The 20,977-nt window shown below is 34.8% G+C and overlaps 1 protein-coding gene across 5 annotated transcripts in view; it reads left to right on the plus strand.

The window, feature by feature from the left end:
- NECTIN3 (nectin cell adhesion molecule 3) overlaps window positions 1–20,977 on the plus strand; it is a 124,382-nt gene that overhangs the window by 11,111 nt on the left and 92,294 nt on the right. The window lies entirely within an intron of this gene.

Below are 20,977 nucleotides of genomic sequence, written 5' to 3' on the forward strand. Positions count from 1 at the left end.
AAACCACGAATGGGGTGGGGCTACTGTAGTAAGAAAAGAACTTTCATTGCCATATTTACCAACCTACCTGTGTGTGCTGGTAGATTGCCTGCTACAACAGAGGCACAATGAATGGCTGATGGTATCCTTTCTAATCCTGTTCCATACACTCCTCTTTCCTCAGAGATATCACTTTAATGGTTGTCCTGTCTGTTCTGTCATAAATTTTTCTTTTAAATCATTTTAATATGCCCCATTAAAAAATATCTTTTACCCATCATTTCTCTTGAGCCATTGTCTGATCTCTGCCTGCCTTTAATAGTAAAAGTCCCAACAAAAGTTACCTGTGTACTAAGTGTTCTTCAGTTAGTCTCCTATTCTTCCTTTTTTGCAAAACAGTTTTACTGGGTATAAGTGACATGTAATAAGCCGCACATATGTAAGGTGAACAATTTGATAAGTTTTAACAAAGTGTAGACCTGTTAAATCATCACTACAATGAAGGTACTGAATGTTATCCATCATCCCCAAGAGTTTCCTTGTGTCCTTTGTTAAGGATCATCTATCTCATCACTTCCTACTCCTTTTCCTTCATGCAAGCACTACCTTGGACCTGGTTACCAGAAAGTAGTTTGCATTTTCTAGCTTTGTATAAATGGAATCATACTGTTTGTACTCTTTATGTCTTCATACATAATTATTTTGAAATTCACCCATGTTGTTACATGTATCAGTTTATTTCCTTTTATTGCTGAATAGTATTTGGTTATATGAGTATTTTAAAAAAACTTTAATAGACTTTAGTTTTTTATTGCAGTTTTAGTTCATAACAGAGTTGAATGGAAATTATGGAGTTCCTATATACTTCTGGTGCCCCTCCACCACATTGCCCCCACCCCTGTGAGGATAATCAACAGATAATCATCCCTACTGAAGTGGTATTTTTGTTAAAATCAGTGAACCTACATTGACACATCATTATTGCTCAGAGGCCATTGTTTACATTACAATTTACTCTTAGTGCTGTACATTCGGTGTGTCCTGTCAAATGTATAATGGCGTGCATACAACATAATAGTAACATAAACAGTAGTTTCACTGCTCTAAAAATTCTCTGGTTTCCATCTGTTCATTTCTCTCACTCTTCTAACTCCTGGCAATTATTAATCTTTTTTGTTTTTAGGTTTTTTTCCCCCAAGACTATCATATAGTTGGAATCATAGCCTTTACAGGTTGGCTTTTTTAACTTGAAAGTGGTGCATTTAAGGTTCCTTTATGTCTTTTTGTGGCTTGATAGCTCATTTCTTTATAGCACTGAGTAATATTTCTTTGTCTGGACTTACCACCAGTTATCTGTACAATTGGTTGCTTCCAAGTTTTGGCACTTATAAAGTTGCTATAAATACTGTGTGAAGGATTTTTGTGTGGACATTAATTTTCTACACATTAGGACAGATACTGAAGAAAACAATTGCTGAGACCTATGGTAAGGGCTGCCTTCCAAAGTGGCTGTGTCATTTTTCATTCTCACCAGCAGTGAATGGGAGTTCTTGTTCCGTATCCTTGTCAGCATTTGGTGTTGTCAGTGGTTGGATTTTGACAGTTCTGATAGGTGTTTAATGGTTCCTCATTGTTAGTTTGCAATTTCTTAATGATATGCTTGAGCGTTATTTCGTATAGTTATGTACCATCTGTATATCTTCTCTGTAAAAATATCTTTATGGGTTTGGCCCATTTTTCAGTCGGATTGTTTGTTTTCTTATTGTTGAGCTTTAAAAGTTATTTTTATATTTTGGATAATAGTCTTTTATCAGATAGGTGTTTTGCAAACATTTTCTCCTATTCTGTACCTTGTCTTCTCATTCTTTTGATGGTGTCTTTTGCATAACAGAAATTTTAATTTTGATGTTGTTAAGCCCATTACTTATTTCTTTCATGGATCTTATCTTTGGTATTGTATCTAAAAATTCATTGCCATATCCAAGGTAATCTAGATTTTGTTTTTTCCAGTTAAACTTCTAGGAGTTTTATGTTTTATGTTTAGGTTGGTGATCAATTTTGAGTTCATTTTCTTGAAGAGTATAAAGTCTGTGTCATATTTTTGCATGGGGACGTCCAGTTCCAGTATCATTTGTTTAAAAGACTCTTTGCTTCACATATTGCTTTTGCTCTTTCATCAAATATCAATGGACTATAGTTCTCTGAATCTGTATCTGGGCTCTCTGTTTCATCAATCTGTTTATCCTTAGTGCCACACTAACTTGCTTACTTTAGCTCTCTATATAGTAAGTCTTGAAGTCAGTTAGTGTTAGTACTCTGACTTTGTTCTTCTTTGATATTGCATTGGTTATTCTGGGTCTTTTTTTCCTCCATATACATTTTTAGGATCATTTTGTTAGTATCCACATGTTAACTGAGATTTTAACTAGGGTTGTATTGAATCTGTAGATCAAGTTGGGAAAGACTGACATCTTAACAATAGAGTCTTCCTGTTTGTAAATATGGAATATCTCTACAGTTATTTAGTTCTTTAATTTCTTTGAATGCTTGTCAGTTTTACTCATGTAGATCTTGTACACATTTTGTTAGACTTATACTTATTTAATTTGGGGGTACAGATACAAACAATATTGTCTTTAATTTCAAATTCTACTCATTCATTGCTATCATAAGAAGGCAGTTGTATACTGCAACCTTGCTATAATTGCTTATTTTGAGTTTTTCTTCAATTATTTCTGATTTTCTATATAGATAATCATGTCATTTGTGAACAGAATTTTATTTTTTCTTTCTAATCAGTATACCTTTTATTTTGTTTTTTTACTAGCAAGAAAGAACTTGCATTGTGATGTCGAAAGGTACAACAGAAGAGACATCTTGCCTTGTTCCTGATATTATTGGAAAAGCTTGTTTTTATCATTAAGTATGATGTTAGCTATAGGTCTTTAAAACATGTTTTTAATCAAGTTGAAGAATATCTTGTCTTTTCCTAATTGGCTATTCCTTTTTATTGCTGAGTAGTATTTCATTGTGTGAGTATACCACAATCTGTCTATTTATTTACCTGTTGATGGATTTTTGGGTTGGTTCCAGTTTTTGGCAATTATCAATAAAGCTTCTATGAACATTTGTGAACAAGTCTTTGTGTAGATACATGCTTTCTTTTCCAGTAAATACAATGAAATGAGTATATAATATGATTGTATATTTAAGAAACTGCCAAAGTGTCTTCTAATACAGTTGCATAGTTTTACAGTTTAATCAGGAATGTAGAAGAATTTCAGTTCCTTTACATTCTCTCTTAAGAGTTGTCCCTCTTTTTAAAATAAATTTATTGGGGTGACATTGGTTAATAAAATTAAATAGATTTCAAATGTACAGATCTATGATACATCATCTGAATATTGCATTGTGTGCCCACCACTCAAAGTCAAATCTTCTGTCACTATATACTTGATCTCCTTTACCTTTTACTACCCTCCTCCAAGACCTTTCCCTTGTACAACATAATGTTGTATGTGTCTGAGGTTTTTTGTTTATTTGTTAAGTGAATATGGTTCTTGACTTTTTCTGTCTGACTTATTTCACTTATGATGATATTCTCAAGATTCATCCATGTTGTTGCAAATGGAGTATTTCATCTTTTCTTATGGCTGAATAGTATTGTGTTGTATTGTATATACCATGTTTTGCTGTGTATAATGCGTTCTCATGTGTAATGCGCCCCCATGTTTTTGCCCAAACTTTCAGAAAAATAATCTTCAGCTCTTTAGTTTAATTTTTTAATTTGTTTTTTATTTATTTATATTTATCAACAAAACCGATCATTGTGTTGCAGGGTATTACTTTGCATACAGATATTGTTATTGCCTTCTAGAGTTATGCTTTTAATGCATAAGCATAAATAAAATAATTAAAAACATTTATGTTCATACAGAATTAGTAGTGCCCATGTATAATGTGTATTCTTATTTTTCCCTCAAAAATGGATAAAAAAGTGCATATTATACACAGCAAAATATGGAGCATATCACATCTTCTTTATCAAATTATCAATCAAAAGACACTTTGGTTGTTTCCATGTCTTGGCCACTGTGAATAATGCAGTGAACATAGGGGTTCATATATCTTTGCATATAAATATATGTTTTCCTATTTTGGGGGTAGATACCCAGAGGAGGGATTGCTTGGTCATATGGTAAGTCTTACCTTTTTGAGGAACTTCCATACTGTTTTCCATGGTGCTATACTAGTTTATATTACCACCAGTAGTGAGTGTGGGTGGTGTCTCATTGTAGTTTTGATTTGTGTTTCCCTGGCTAGTGAAATTGAGCATCTTTTTATATTGGCTGTTTGTATGTCTTCTAGTGAGAAGTATCTGTTCAACAGCTTCTCTTCCCATGTTTTAATTTGATTGTTTGTTTGGTGTTCAGCTGTATGAATTCATTATGCATTTTGACTGTCAACCTCTTTTTGGAGCTGTTTGCAGATATAGTCTCCCACTTGGTTGGTTGCTTTTTTGTTTTGTTGATGGTTTCTTTTGCTTTGCAGAAGCTGTTCTTGTTTACTATAGTCCCATTCATTTATTTTAACTTTTATTTCCCTTACCTTTGGGGTGAAATTAATAAAATCCAAGACCAAGGTTCATAAGTTTAGTACCTATGTTCTCTTCTATGTAATTCATTGTTTTAGGTCTTCTTTTCAGGTCTTTGATTTATTTTGAGTTAATTTTTGTATTTGGTGTGAAATAAATAGGAAACAGAAAGGTTATACAAAAGTTAATGCAACCAAGAGGGTTGTTTGTTGTTGTTTTTTTAAGATTAATAAAATCTACAAACCACTGGCTAGACTCACTAAGGAAAAAAGAAAAGACTCAAAACAAAATGTCAGTGTTTTTCATTTTAGGTACTCAAATGGATATGTCATGGTGGGTATAGTTTATGGTCCTGATTTGCATTTCCCTACTGATGTTGAGCATCTTTTCATATGCTGTTTGGTGATATGTCTGTTCAGATCTTTCACTTATTTTTTTTATTGGCTTGTTTTCTTTTTATGGAATTTTGAGAGGTTCTTTTATGTATTTTGGATTCAAGTATTTTATCAGATATACTTCCTTTATTAAATATGTTTTCCACAGATTTTTTATTTTTCATTAAGTAACTTGTCTCAAAAGTATTTTGAAGAGCAGAAACTTTAAATTTTGATGGAATCCACTAACTGTACTTCTGGTCACATAACTGAGAACTATTTGCCAACCCAACATGACAAAACTTTATGTTTCCATTTTCATATGAAATTTAGAAACAGCTTGTCAATTTTTATAAAATGTTGGATTGGATTTTGATTGGGACTGTCTTGAACCTTCAGATAATTTAGAAAGAATTAACATTTTAAGCATATTGAGTCTTCTATACTTCTAACACAGTATATCTTTATTAATTAGCAGTAGGTTTAATTGTACAGGTTTTCCACAGCTTTGATCAGATGTATTAATTTTGGTGTTATTCTGAACAGCAATGTTTAAATTTTTTTCAAAAAGATTTTATTTATTTTAGACAGAGGGAAGGGAGGGAGAAAGAAAGGGGGGAGAAACATCAGTGTGTGCTTGCCTCTTGTGTGCCCCCTACCAGGGACCTAGCCTGCAACTCAGGCATGTGCCCTGAGTGGGAATCAAACTGGAGACCCTCTGGTCCACAGGCCGGTGATCAATCCAGTGAACCACACCAGCTGGGGATAACATTTTTTTTTCAATTTTATACTGTTAATACATAGAAATACAATTGATTTTTGTATATTGACCTTAGATTCTACATGAGGACTAGTACTGGTCCTTGCTAAATACAGGCTGACAGCTGTTAGAGAGGATCTGGTAGAAAAGGTGAATGGATTAAGCAATAAAAATTTTATGAAAAATAAAAACTCATAGACTAGACAATAGTATGGTGATTATCAGAGGGAAAAGAGTGTATGTGTGGGGAAGAGATAGAAGAGGCTATAGGGAGTTATAAATGGTGATAGAAGGAGACTTGACTTGGAGTGGTGAACACACAATATGATAAACAGGTGATGTATTATAGAATTGTACATCTGAAACTTGTATAATTTTATTAACCAACATCATCCCAGTAATTCATTTAAAAAAAGATCAGGGGGGTGTAGCTGTATAATCTATACTTCTGTTTCCAAATAAAAGGCAAAACTTGTGTTTTTAAGAATGTGAAACCTCTTCAGAATAACTCCCCTGTACCATTTTAACATCAAAAATTAGATCCAGGTTATATATTAGAGGCTTTAGTCCTGTAGACTTAGCTCCAGGGGTCAGGACAAGAAAGGAAGATACTAGGCTTTAGGTGAATCAGAATATTTGTTCATGAAAATTTGTTCAGTTAAGTGGCTCTGTGATATAAAGTTTGTCTGAGTTGGTGTTATAGGATTGTAGAAAACTAGGAAATAATCAAGGAGGGTAGATGTTTTGAGTATTACCAGTCATCATGTTATTTATTGACTCTGTTGTGGGACTTATCCTCACATAGTTTGTCAGTTCTGGTCTTCACTTCCAACCCAACACTAATAGCTCTTACAATAAACAGTCTGACTTACATATTATAAATGAAGTTTCTTAAAGTACCATTGATTATTTCTCTGTATAAGTTTATTTGAACAGTGATCCTTTTAAAAGGTAAGTTAAAATATCACATTTCTGCTAAAAATTCTTTAGTGGTTTCCTATCTAATTTCGGATTGAAGCAAAGTCTTAACTGTATGGTCTGGTCCCCTGCTATCCCTGTGACCTCAGCACCTGACATTTTTCCTTTTCCTTCAGTCAAGGGACACTGCAAGATTCTTCTCTTTCACTTTTTTCAAGTTTCTGTTTCAATATCCTCTTAAGCCCTTCTTTTATCACCACTCTTAGATAAAAAAGCTATGATGCTACCTTAGGGTAATCACCATTGCTGTCACCTTTCTTTATTTTCCTCCATAGTTCTTACGATCTTATCTTTTTATTTTCTTGTTAATTCTGTTTCTCTGCTTAGAATATAAACTTCAGAAGGACATGAACATATTTTTGATACTGTGGCTGGCACCTATGGCTGTGCCCAGCACAAAATGCATGCCTAATACATGCTGATAAATGAATGCTCTCGGTTCTCTCAACCATTTTTTGATATGAGATCCAGATTTATCCTTAGATTATTAGGACTTCCTGTGATCCCAGAGATATTTTTCTAGTTATGACATGGCAGGAAGTTAGAGATTATTCCATACTCCAATAGTATTTAATTTTGCAGTTTATACATAGTTTTAACATTGTGTAAGTTCACACACACACTCACAGAGCATATATGTATATATAGGTTCTATTCTTTTATGTTTATTTTTGTTTTGAGTGTTTGGGTTTTTTTAAAAATACTTTTGTTACATTTTCAAAGTTGCATACAAACATCAGTTTAAAACAATTCAAATTAACTATTGAATGTGGTAGTTATAAATTTGATTTATCTAAAATGTGTTTAAGTATGCTGAAATCACTGAGGGTATCTAGATTATTAAAAGTGTATACTTAGTTGCTTCAAAAAATTCTAAATTTTGGAGAGTCTGAAAGGATCCATATTTTGGAGATGTTGTTGGACACAGAGAAGAACAAATGTTTCATTTGTAGAGTATTTGCACATACCCGTTTTGTATATTCTAACATTTGAAAGATCCTGGGATGTATAACGCCCAACATGTCTGCCCTTTCCAGTAGGTTGAAAAATTAGATGTGGTAAAAGGTAGTATCAAAATATCAAAACATATAGTATTAAAGATAGATTTGTGACAACTTGTATTACTTTTTGATTCATTGCCGGAGGGGAGAGGTAAGAAAGTGAATTGATACCAATTTATTCTCACTTCCATTTTAGACCACATTATGTGATCTCTAATAGGAATCTCAAGTCTTTTTATTTTGTTTTGAAATAACTTATAGAAGAGTACATAAACCATTATATTTTTATTTTCTGTCACAAGCTTATTTTTAAGTACATGTATTTCCAGATGATTTGTATCTTTTGGGCATTCTAAGTCCTGCCTGAATGACTATTGTAGTGATTTTCTACCTTTTTCATCTCATGGTCCACAGAAATTAATTACTAAAATTCTGTGGCACACTAAACTATATATATTTTTTCACAATCTGACAAAAAATAGGTATAATTTTGATTCATTCACACCTGATGGGTATTGTGTTGTTTGATGTTATTTTTTTTATTTGACAATCTAAGGGAAAAGAGGTCAGTGCCCCTAACTAAATAGTAGGGTATTGCATGCATTAAAAAAATCTTGTGGCACACCAGTGTGCACACACTGGTTGAAAATTGTTGCACTAGTCAGTACACATGAAAACTCCAAAGAGTTGTATTTTCATGGCCGTAGTGAGAGCTACTGGTAGTGGATAAATACTCCTTTCTCTTCTTTCTCTGAAAGATAAGTTCAATTGAATTAATTAGTTAATGATAACAAAACTTAAAGTAAAATGTAGACGCTCAGAGAAAAAACAGTATCATATATTTCCATGTTTTTCCTTGGCCCTGAGAGTGTGCAATAGCCAGGAACACCTTGTGAATATTTTAGGGTCTTGTCAGATATGAAAGGTTCGATCCTTTGCTGTTTTTTGGCCCCTTTATGTTCTAAGCTTATATCTTTATTAATGAAATGTGTACTTCAGATAATTTAGGTCTTTAGCAATAAACATTGAGCAATTAACAGGACATACTTCTGCTCTTCAGTCAAACTCAACTATGTGTGGGAAAGTGGGGGGAAGGGAATAGGTTCAAAGTGTCAACAGAAGAAATATTCATACCTGTAGCAGGGGTGTCCAACTTTTTGGTGTCTCTGGGCCACACTGGAAAAAGAGTTGTCCTGGGTTACACATTACATACTCCAACACTGACCAAAACAAACCTCATAAAGTTTTAAGTAGAGTTGTGATTTTGTCAGGGTGCATTCATAGCTATTCTGGGCCATGGGTTGGACACTCCTGCTAGAGAATTTTTGTTGAGTTTATTTGAGCCAAACTGACGACAATTGGTGGGAAGCAAAAATCTCAACTGATTGAGAAATTCTCTGGAGAATGGCAGTTTAGCACCTTATTTTATACAACCAAAGGAGGGAGACATAAGGGGCTACTACAGATCTATTGCTGATAGATTTGGGAGGCAGGAGAAAGCAAAAAGGAAACCTCTGGGATTGGATGAAAAGTAAAATGGTAGACAAATACTTCTTTTGTGTAAGTAGGTAAAGGGTAGTTAACAGTTAATTAATATGATAACAGTAACAGTGAGGGGATTCGTAGTCTGAGCTAGTCTGAGCTCGGATGGTTGTGCCCAAGCGTTTCAGAAAAAGGGAAGTTACCTCAAATTTCCAAAGGTATGTTACCATAGATGCAAAAAAGACAACAGACAGCCTCAATTGAGGTAAAAATTGACCTTTGTTAGGGAAAAAGATCAGCCTGCAACACCGTGACTGCCCACCATGAACTGCCTTTAGTTAATGTTTTAATTTCAGACCATTCTTTGTGGTTACTTTAGGCCCCTGAGCGTGTAAAGGCTGCCTCACAGGCCTCCCCTGAGTTTGTCAGATTAATATGTGGCTCTTTTTCTTCCACAAGTGTTTGGGAGACCTTAAGTAGTGAGGCAGTGTAATACTGACTTTGATCCAAGAACCCCAATGGAAAATAGTTTCTCCATGGTTTTGAGATTCTATGGGGAAAATGTTATTCAGAAGTGGTTTAGTTTAGGATTGGCAATGTATTAGACACTTCTGTTTGCAAGCAATAGAAACTTTGGCTAACTAGAATATGAAAAAGGAGTTATATTGTTAGAAGCTTATAGAATCTGAGAGAGCGATCCAAATTTAAATGCTAGAATAGTAATATAGAGCCTTGCTCAACGGTTTAAGAGTAGAATTAAGAAAAAATTTTCATTAGAATTTACTTTTGCAGCTAGCATAAACTACTCAGAATGTTTTTGTAGAAAATATCAGAAAGTAAAAATCATTCATTACCTCCTGAACAAAAAATGAGAAAGAAAAACCCGATATTTCAATTAATATTTGTTTATTAGTAAGTTTATTAGTAAAGTTAAACACATTAAAATAGCCATTTATAGTTTCTTTTTATAAAATATCTACTCAAGTTCTTTGTTCATTAGGGCAGAACTGGATCTTGGTGAGGACCTCACCTCCTCACTTTGTTCTAACATGATGGAGAGAAAGTTCTACTTTATTCCTTTTGTAATGCCAACATGAGGCTCACCCTCATGACCTCATACAAATTTAATTACACTAAGGGACCACCTCCGGATACCATCATTTTAGAGATGAGATTAGGACTTCAACAAAGAAACTTAAAGGGGTGAAAACATTCAGTCTATAATACTTTTTAACACACTCCCTTCTCCACCTCCACCTGAGGAGATTTCTGCTTTTCTTTTTAATTTGCTTTTTCTTATAAATATTATTGTAAATGATCCTGACATCAAAGAACACAGAATAAAACCTAAAAGTTTTTTCCTTAGTCCTCAGTAGTTCTTTTCTTAGGAGTAAGTAATGTTATTTGCCAGAATATACAAAAATTTATTTTTGTAACTGAATTCAGGTTCCACTGCCCACCACTTCAAAAGCCAATACTTGAAAAGTATAAAGGAAAGTGTTTTTATTCAGGTGCCTGCAACCTGGAAGATGAGAGACTCTTGTCTTAATACCCATCTCAACATCTCAGTGCAGGCATGGGTTTTTACAAGGAGGAAGAGGGGCAAGAAGAACAAAAGAGATCAGGGGGAGAGGCTGTGGATGTGAAGGCAGTGTCCTTGCTGGTTCTAATATGAATCTTTAATGGCAGCCTTGTGGAGCTGATCAGTGCCAGCCAAATTCCTGCAGTTGGGTGATTTGCATCACTGGAAGTCATGGTCACGGCTGTTTTCTTGCACAAGCAGGAACTGAAACTTCTACTGAGCTGACAGGGACCCATTCACATGTCACCTTGGTGTATGACCCAACAATTAGTATTGGAAGAAACAGGTTTTTATTTATAATATTCCAACCTAGGGGATGCTGGGAGCACTTAAGTTTGGAACCCTCTTCTCCCATGAAACCCAATACTTCCCTTGCTTCCTAAAAGGCTATAAGCCAAAATCCCCAAAAGTTCTCCATCTCCTTATCTGTGCTTAAGCCAGCTACGCAAAGTCTCTACCTCTACGCAAAGCGGCTCTATCCTTCAGGATCTGAGGTACGTTGTCATCACCCTCCCTGTTATAGTCTAGGAATATATGTGTTATATTACACTGGATCATGGTGAAGTCCAAAAAAAGCACAAGTCCCGAGAGTCCAGATAGAGTCCAGGTATGTGAGGCAACAGGCCAGCGTCTTCTCAGGCAAGGTCCTTGACGGCTTCCGAGTCAGCTAGAACAGACATGATCAGAGCAGCAATATATCTCCTTTCTTACAACACCAAGCTGCATGGCAGGATCCTGACTACAGACTGCATAGCTGCTTGCTTACTCCTCCCTTCACATGACTGCTACATCATTGCTCTCCTTCCTTAAGGCTCTCTGATAACTACATCCTTTCCAAACCACATGGCCCATTCATGACTGGCCATTTTAATTTTAAATATAGACCCGGGGGCCCCTACATGATTTCATATTCAGCACTATCCATACTGAAGGTCACATAGGCCCTTACCTGGGTGGCAGCACAACTTCCCTTCAGAAAAGACATGGCTATCACTTGTCTTTGTTATGAAAAGTATTTAAGCCATATCATTCACTTCTCCCCTCCCCTCAGCTGTGTGTTGTTGGGGAACATGCCCTGTACCCTGTTTCAGAACTGCTGATGCATATAAAATACTTATAAGGAAGCTTTTCATACGTGAATCTTCTATGAATTTGTTAGTACAGCCTATTCTATAATTACCATGGGATTAGTATATTATGTTTATTTCAGTCACTGTTATAATTCCCCACTGTCAGTTTTTCCTTTATATTCATGGAGCTGTTGATGCCCTCTGAATTGCATGGGAGAATGAAAAACCTGAGGCTGTTGTAAAACAAAATCTTGTGAGTTTTAAAAGCAGACATATTTCTTAATAGTGCCTGTTGAGCATGCACAATTTTTTTGGCATGGGAAAAACAAGTCATGAGATTTAAAACAATAAAGGCAAGCATTATAAAGAAAAGGGTAGTTAAACCTAAATTAAAATTCTTCCTAATATAGACTTGAGTTCTTTTAGTATCCATGAAAATAAACACACAGATCAATCTCCAGTTCCTTTGAAGAGAGGAGAATGGTGATCCAAAGTGTGTTGAAGCCAGGAAGCCTATTGCCTGATTTTTCTGATGATTATTTCTTTCTGAGCTGAAGTGTCAAATGTAAGTGCAACAACAAGGGTTGATTCCTCTTTGTTCTGCTCAGAACATAGTTTAAAGTAATTCAGTTATGTACTGCAAAGTTAGTGAGAGAGTCCAGAAATTTCTGAGTATTAGTGCAGTTTTATTGGCTATGATGATTAAAGTCTTCATATTCCAAAGTGCATGCTGATGTGCAGCTGCTCCCTATCAGGGTCATAGAGTACACATAAAAATATACTCATCATCATCTGGGATTTTCCTAGAAAGATCCCAGGCCATTCGGGTGCACATTGCTTGCTTACCTGAAGTCCCATCTGCCCAAAATGGTTTTATACACTTGCTTATAGATCTCAGGAAGGAACAGTTCTCCTCTGGGGCCCTCTGAACAAGTTAAAAGCACCTGGAGTTGGAATGCATGTTCTCATGGGACCTGCTGGTGAAGCTGCTGCCTCTCAGGAGAAAAGGTTACTTGAGTGGACAATTTACAGAGCAAGTGCCATCCCAGGAGAGAAACAGAACATTCTGTCAAGTAGAGGAGGCTGTGTAATAACTTAAGATCTCTGAGTTGGCATTCTGAAGGTTGGAAGGAGGCTTGTTGTTGCATTGTCTCTTTACCGTTATGACCAAGATTGTTAAGATGTTTTGTTTGTTTGTTTTTAGTCAATTTGGTGTTTGATACAGAATACATGGCTCCTGTGTCTACAAAAAGTCAGTCACTGTTCCCCACTGTAAATATTATGTGAGGTTCCTTTGGGGAAATAATGATTGGTTAGGAGGTATCTAAATATGTCCTTCGGCCCCCTCATTTATCATCTCCATCACCATTCCACTTTACCATCTGCCTATATGCCCTTTTTATTCGGTTCTCTTCTTTGTTCCTGTTGCTAGGCTTCTGAGGCTTTCTACCATGGTGGCCTGCACCTGGCCTGTTGTCCTTGCCCTGATCTTGTCTGTGCACAAGTGAAACATAAACTTGGAAGACAGTTAACCGAATTAGAACTTAATATCCATAACTGTGTATTATAGAGTCTAATGAAACACAATTTCTCCTTCTAAAATCACCTGTATTTTAATCAAAGAGGAAGTCAAGATCAGTTCATTTACTACATTAAGTAAACTGTCAATTTGGCCTCATTATTTGCACAAACACAACAGGAATAGCAGATGATTAATTATATAGATTTTCTTAAATGTACTTTCCTGAAATCTTATACAAAATTTCTAGATTGAGCTTTAATTAGTCCTGTAGGGCAAGAAAGCCAAGTCACGCAGTTGCGTTTGGGCTTTGCCTACAATACCTATAACTTTGGGTGAGTTCTTCAATTCTTGATGTCCGCAAAATGTCTTGAGGTTCTTCCTTGCTATCTCCCAGGAAAGGAACCTTTGTTTCTTACCTGGAAAGACTGCCATGAGCCTTACGAATAAGCAGGATACTAAGACATTACAGTGAGGAACTTTTATCAGCTTCAAAGTCAGTCTTCATTTGTTAAAGTTTTCTGGTGTAATCCAGTGTCTAGGCATGTCTCTCTCTGAGACACGACATTGCAGTCAATGTCTTGGATGATAAAACCACAACTGGAAACTGACTTTATGTGTCCTATTATGAAGAAATCAGATTCCTATTCGGTTTATGCAAACAAACATATTGCCATGGAAATAATACTACTCACTCATTAAGAGTTTCAAAATTCCAGAGTGATCCGATAGGGAGAAAAAGACAAATGCCTTAATATTGCTTATGAAAGTGTTATTTACAAAATTGCTTTAAGGAAATAAACAAGTTTACTTATGTCCAAAAAACAGAGATTAAAAATTAGCAGTATTTATACAGTACCTCTTTTTCTTTAAACCATTTTTAATGTTCTTCTGTTATATTTGTCCCAGTTTCCCCCCCTTTACCTCTCCTCACCCCATCCTTCCATTCCCATAGTCAGTTCCCACACTGTTGTCCAATATTTTCAATAAAAAGTTAAAAGTGCAGTCATCCTTAGTTCATTCTGTCTCATAATCAATTTTTGTTTATGCTGATTATTTGTGTTTCCATAAATCCCGTTATTCCATGGAGTTCCAGTAATTTTCATCCAGTTAAAAAATGTGATCTGAAAATTTAGTCACAGAAATATGTAAATTAGAGTAATTCACAGTCCTTTTTTATGGATCTTTTTGATGATGTACCACTTATAAATGCATCAGTGTGAATTATAACTGACTATGGGACATCCATTTTATAAAAATATGTGTGTACAAGTAGAACATAGCTATTACTTATTTGACAAAGCTCCCCATGTACTTTAAGCATATCAAATAGACCGAATTTGTTTAAAGTTTGTTCTTCATAAGGAGAAGTTTAAGGCCCCACAGCATTCCAGGGACCCATTGGAATGACCCAAAGCCAATTTTAGGTCAAGAAAGTCTCTTAAAATTTAAATCCTGGGAAGTTCATCACACAAACCCATATGACTGAAAGGTCATATATCATTATGAAACAATATTAAATTATTTAGTTATGTTAACAATAAAGGTATCAAACATAAATACAGGCTAACCTTTGGTTCTTATAAAAGAAATTATTTATTATAAAATAATAAAGTACTTATTATAAGTACTTATTAAAGTACTTTATAAGTACTTTATTATTTTATAATAATTTGTTACTATTAAAATTTAATAATTATAATAACCATTTAATAATAAATTATTTTATAAAACAATTTCTTTTATAAGGATAAAATATAGGTTTTTAAATAATCAGTTACCTTATTAACACAATATAACACAACTATTAAAAAATAGAATCTTTGCTTTCTAGGCAGATACAGGAAACGCTTTTTTCCTTTTAACAGACTGAAAAAGAACTAAACAAATTCTGTATTTGCTTACTTTGATATTTAGATTCAATTATGTCATTAAATTTAATATTCAGATTAACTATATAATTTCCTCTTAAGACCTCTCTTCATAAACCTCTACAAGGGGCACAAATTCTCTGCAATATACATAAATACTTGTGACTTACATTATCTTTTTCTGATTTTTACAGTCCCTTTTGAGTTTGTTTTTTCTTAACTCATTCAGAAATAACCAACTTTAGAACAAATTACTTGTTTTTCTTTTAGTGTCTTCATATTTTATATCTTCTGTTACCAAACCATACCATTTCTTTCCAATTTATAGAATTCTTAATTCTTAGAAACCTTGATTTTAGTGACAACTACAAGAAAGTAATTCACGTTTTTTAGATTTGATATTTTTATGAATACATTTTATAACTTTTAGAAATAGATTTTTCTCAAATGCAAATACATTCATATTTTAATAGTCTTTAAATAAAATATAAGATACATTCATTAACAGATCCAAATTTATTCTAGCTTCTCTGCAATAAGGAGCCAAAATAGGCACACTCATAAATTAATATTTTAGTGTCCTGTTATTTCAAAATATTTCGATATTTCATATTTTCGAACCTAGATATTTCATAATTTTCGATATTTAACACAGCAGAACATCAAAATCCCATGGTATCAAAGACTTTGGAAAATGATGTTTAGCTATAGTCATGTTTATTATTGAAAAACCTTACCAAAATCTTTTCATTTTAGTTACATGTATTTATTAGTTCTTAACAATTTTTTTGAGATTTTAAAGTCAGTTATTACTCAAGTCATTTTCTTGACCAACTCCATAACAGAGATAACATGAACTTATTCCTGCAAACCCAGGCAAAACAAACATATTTTGTTGATAACTTTAAAAGATATCAATTAAACTTACACCAGCTTTAGTACAAAATATTTTTCCAGACCATATGATCCTGAAATAAAAACATTTGTGATAGGTCTTATTTATGTTTTTACCAGACACGTAAATAATATTATTAATAATCGTAGAGAAGACAAGATTTTCATTTTGTTGTTTACAATTTTAAGGAAGTTGGAGGAGAGGCTGGGGGAGATATTAGGCTTGGCTGACTTTAGTTGCGTGATTTTAAAAATGCCCCTTCACACTGAGGTGGGGCATCACTCCTCTTGTTTCCACCGGATTTGGTGCTGGTATTAATTTCCCCATTGTTCCTGGGACCACCACAGCTCTTGCCCCTCCGGGAGGAGGATCTAGAGTGTCTAAAAGACTTAACTCCTCATTTTTCTTCTTTCTGAGGTTTTAGTCTGGGAGGGGAATGATATCTTTTCCTCCTCTTTGAGCCATCAATTGAAATAATTTCTGAATATATTTCTTATGATGTAACAATGTGGAAAATTTGTACATAAGAGACCTTATCCCATTTATCAGAGCTTTGGCAAAACAATTCTAATTAGTCACTGACTTATAGTTGTAAATTGACCAGTCAGCTAAGATCCAACATTATGGATTCTCTATTGGGATTAAGACTGAGCCACCCATTGCAAAACAGAAACAAACGACATCTAAATCAAAGATAAACCTCCAACAAATGAGTACTCTCCAACTAAATTGATCTAAAAAGAGGGACTGGGACATTAGTGCAAATGACCTTCACAAGTTTTAAATGACACAGTGCCCAGATGACAAAGACAGAGGATTAATTTCCCTGTGCGAACAAACAACTCCTTAAAAGATAAGAAAGCCAGCTAAGAACAACCATAACCAAAGTTTCACTTTAGGTAGACGAGAGCTCTCACAGAGTTAGTTCCCAAACAGAACAGACAGATGGGAGCTTTCAAATAGAATATTCAAAACCCAGAAATCCATAAACTAGAACACAATACATGTGTTCTGAATCCCATACCCAGAAACTGGGATTTTTCTTAGTCATTGAGCTGTGCTTACTGTCATGCAGCACCTGTTGATTCATATGTAATCCCAGACAGTTCAAAGATGGGTTGTGAGCACTCCTGGCTGTGCACATCTAGGACTTTACCCATTTGGGGCTCATCAGCTCGTTAATAAGCTGTTCCCTTTCACCAGCAAAGCATTAAAAGGTGACTGATACCTTGAGAGGAAGAGCATGGAGAGTCCCTAGATAAAGAACTCTCTGCAGCTTCTGGGAAATTTCTGCAGTCCTTGCCATGGGGTCATCTTGTGCACTCTGCCTTAGCTGAGTCCACTTTGTCCCATCTGGATTGCTAAAAACTAATTGAACACAGTTTGAGCTGCCTGCCACTTCAAAAGCCAATGCTAGAGAGTCAGGTGTTGATGATGTAGCCAACTTTTTGGCGTCTCTGGGCCAAACTGGAAGAAGAGTTCTTTCTCTCTCTTTCTCTAGTGTCACACATTACATACATTGTGACACGTAATCGCAGAAAAGTCTCATAATGTTTTAAGTAAATTTGCAATTTTGTGTTGGGCTGCATTCACAGCCATCCTGAGCCCCATACAGCCCCTGGGGCACAGGTTGAAGAGCCCTTAACGTAAAAGAAAGTGGTTTTATTCATGTGCCTGCAACCTGAAAGATGAGGAACTCTTGTCTCAACACCCATCTCAACATCTCAGTGCAGGCAGGGGTTTTTATAAAGATCAAGAGGGGCAAGAACAAAGAGATTAGGGGAAGAGGCTGTGGATGTGAAGGCAGTGTCCTTGCTAGTTCCAATATGGATCTTTAATGTCAGCCTTGTGGAGCTGGTCAGTGCTAGCCAAGCCCCTGCAGTTGGGCCATCTGCATCACTGGGAGTCATGGTCATGGCTCTTTCTTTACAAGCAAGAATGGCAACTGCTGATGCCTATAAAATGTATGTAAAGGACATTTTTCATACATGAATCTTCTAGAGTTTGTTAGTATAGCCTATTCTGTAATTGCCACCTGATTAGTATGTTTATATCAAGCTCTCACAGTGTGTACACACATATGTGGCTAATTTTTTACTTTTAAATCTTAAGTTCAGCTGTGTGTCTGCGCATTTGCGTGGCTTAATAGAAGGGATCTGTTTTTAAATATTTAGCTCTTGTGCTTTTAACTGACCTAATTTATTATTTCTCCATTCATACAAAGTAATTATTATTTATATACCATATGCCATTCTATATGTTGGTCTGGTTGTATACTTTCAATTGTTTTAAGATATTAAGAGTAAGCTTTTTATTTTTTAAATTTAATATTTTCTTCTTTCCACCTGGGCTTTTGTTTTTTTGAGATATTTCTTAGCTATTATATTTAGCCTTGTTTCAAGAAGTATAATCAGGGTTTTCACTGCAATTGCATTCAATTTGTGTGTTAAAATGGGGAGATTTGACATTTATATAGTAGTAGGTATTTTTTTCAGGAATATATATATCTTTTTTTTTTAATCCTTACATGTGGACATGCCTATAGATATTTTAGAGAGAGGGGAAGGGAAGGAGAAAGAGGGAGAGAAACATCGATGGGAGAGAGAAACATCAGTTGGTTGCCTGTTGTAGGTGTCCCAAATGGGGACCAAATCTCCTACCTTGGTATGTATCCTGCCCTGGGACTGAACCTGTGACCCTTCAGCCCACAGGCAATGCCCAACCAACTGAGCCACACTAGCCAAGACAAAATTATGTAACTTTTACTTATTCAAGTCAGTCATTCAGTTTTTAAGTTCTGTACAACTTTATTCATGGATATTTTAAATATTATTTTTGCAAATATTAATATTTCTCCTGCAGTACATTTGCAAATGTTGTCACTTATTGATTTTATATTTTATATACATTTTACATGCCACATTATTGGTTCTAATACCCTTTACTTGGCCACCTTAAGTTTCTCAGGTAGTTTTTCAAATAATGATTGTTCCTTTCTGATATTTATTTTTCTGTTCATTTTTCTTATGACCTTGTATTGGAGTTTTCAGTGTCAGCTGAACAGTGATAATGATAGCAAACTGTATTTTCTTGATTTTTCTTTAATATCTATGTTCTCTTTTTTTCTATTATTGTGATGGTCATTTGAGAAGAATCAACTTTGTTACTAGGAATCTTTTTGCAGTTGATTTTTTTAAGAAAATCAGATAATGAATGTTAAATTTTATTAAGTATCTTCACAGCATCGTTGAGAAAAGTTGTGTGAGAGTTCAGTTTGATAAGTAGCCTAAAAATACTTTTATATTCTTGGAGTTTTCTACTTGCTCAGTATTTCTTTTTCTTCAAATAGAGTTGGATATTATTTCATGATATACGAACTTTTAATCATTATTTCTAAATTACTTTTTTGTTGTCTTTATATTTTCTGGTTTAATACCAGGCTTATGATAAGTTGCTAAAATAAATTAGTATACTTGATATGTGTTTTTACATCTTAGGATAGTTTTAAAAGCTTAGTAATTAAGAGCATGATGTAACATTTGGGGGGGGGCTTGAATCTTTTGTGAGGCAATGCTTAAAAAAAAACCTTCCATAGTTGTTAGTCTTGTTTTGTAGTATCCTCAGTCATTTTGGGGAGAATAAAGGTTGCCCCTTTAAAAATTATTTTATTTATTTATTTAATATATTTTATTGATTACGCCATTACAGTTGTTCTATTTCCCTGCTTCATTCCCCTCCACCCTACACACCCCTCCCCCACCATTCCCCCCTTTAGTTTATGACCACGTGTCTCAAGTTCTTTAGATTCTATATTTCCCATACTATTCTTGCCCTCCCCCTATCAGATAAGATCAAATTCAAGGAGTTCATCATCACCAAGCCCTTATTATATGAAATGTTAAAGGGACTTACCTAAGAAAAAGAAGATAAAAAAGATGAACAGTGAAAGGACAGCAAACTCACAGTTATCAACAACCACACCTAAAACAAAAGCAAACTAAGAGGACAGCTAGATCAGGAGCAGAACCATAGAAATGAAGATCATGTGGAGGGTTAGCAACAGGGGAGTGGGAGAAGGGAGGAGAAGGTATTTATTTATTTTTTAGAGAGAAGAACGGAAGGAGAAACAGAGGGAGAGAAACATCAATGTCTCTCATGCACCCCTGCTGGGAACCTGGCTGGGAACCCAGGCATGTGCCCTCGCTGGGAATTGAACCAGCAACTCTTTGGTTCACAGACTAGCATTCAGTCCACTGAGCCACACCAGCCAGGACATAAAGGTGTTGCCCTCTTATTGATCTATCTGAAGTCCATCTTCTTGTTTATGCAGTGATATTTTTATGCAGTTATTCATATTTTTCTCTCAAAAGGGTTCGTGGAAATAATAATTGTGTAAAGACTTTGTTGCGTTTAGAACTGTTTCAACATATTTAAGAATAATTATTTTTAATCCTCAACTGGGAACATACTGATTTTAGAGAAAGAGGAAGGGAGTAAAAGAAAGAGAAACATTGATTGTGAGAGAGAAACATTAAGTGGTTTCTTCCCATATGCACACTGATCTGCAAACCTACAACCTAGGTATGTGTGCTGGCCAGGAATCAAACCCGCAACCTTTTTTTTTCTGTTGTACAGTGTGTTTCTCCAACCAACTTAGCCATCCAGCCAGGGCTGTTTTACATTTCTCTTGATTATCTTTTAGGTGCTACTCTAATGTTTCTTTATTTTGTATCTAATTACAATATTATTTAAATATAACTCTAATTTTTAAAGGTGTCTTTATTTATACTTCCCACTTTGAGTGCTTATATTGATTTAATTTGTAGTTTAATAATTTATTTTGTTAAGATACATATGTGAGTTATAAACTCT

Source organism: Artibeus jamaicensis, unplaced genomic scaffold (genome assembly GCF_021234435.1).
Source record: "Artibeus jamaicensis isolate MK-2021 breed Jamaican fruit bat unplaced genomic scaffold, CSHL_Jam_final contig_3126, whole genome shotgun sequence".
NCBI lineage: Eukaryota > Metazoa > Chordata > Mammalia > Chiroptera > Phyllostomidae > Artibeus > Artibeus jamaicensis.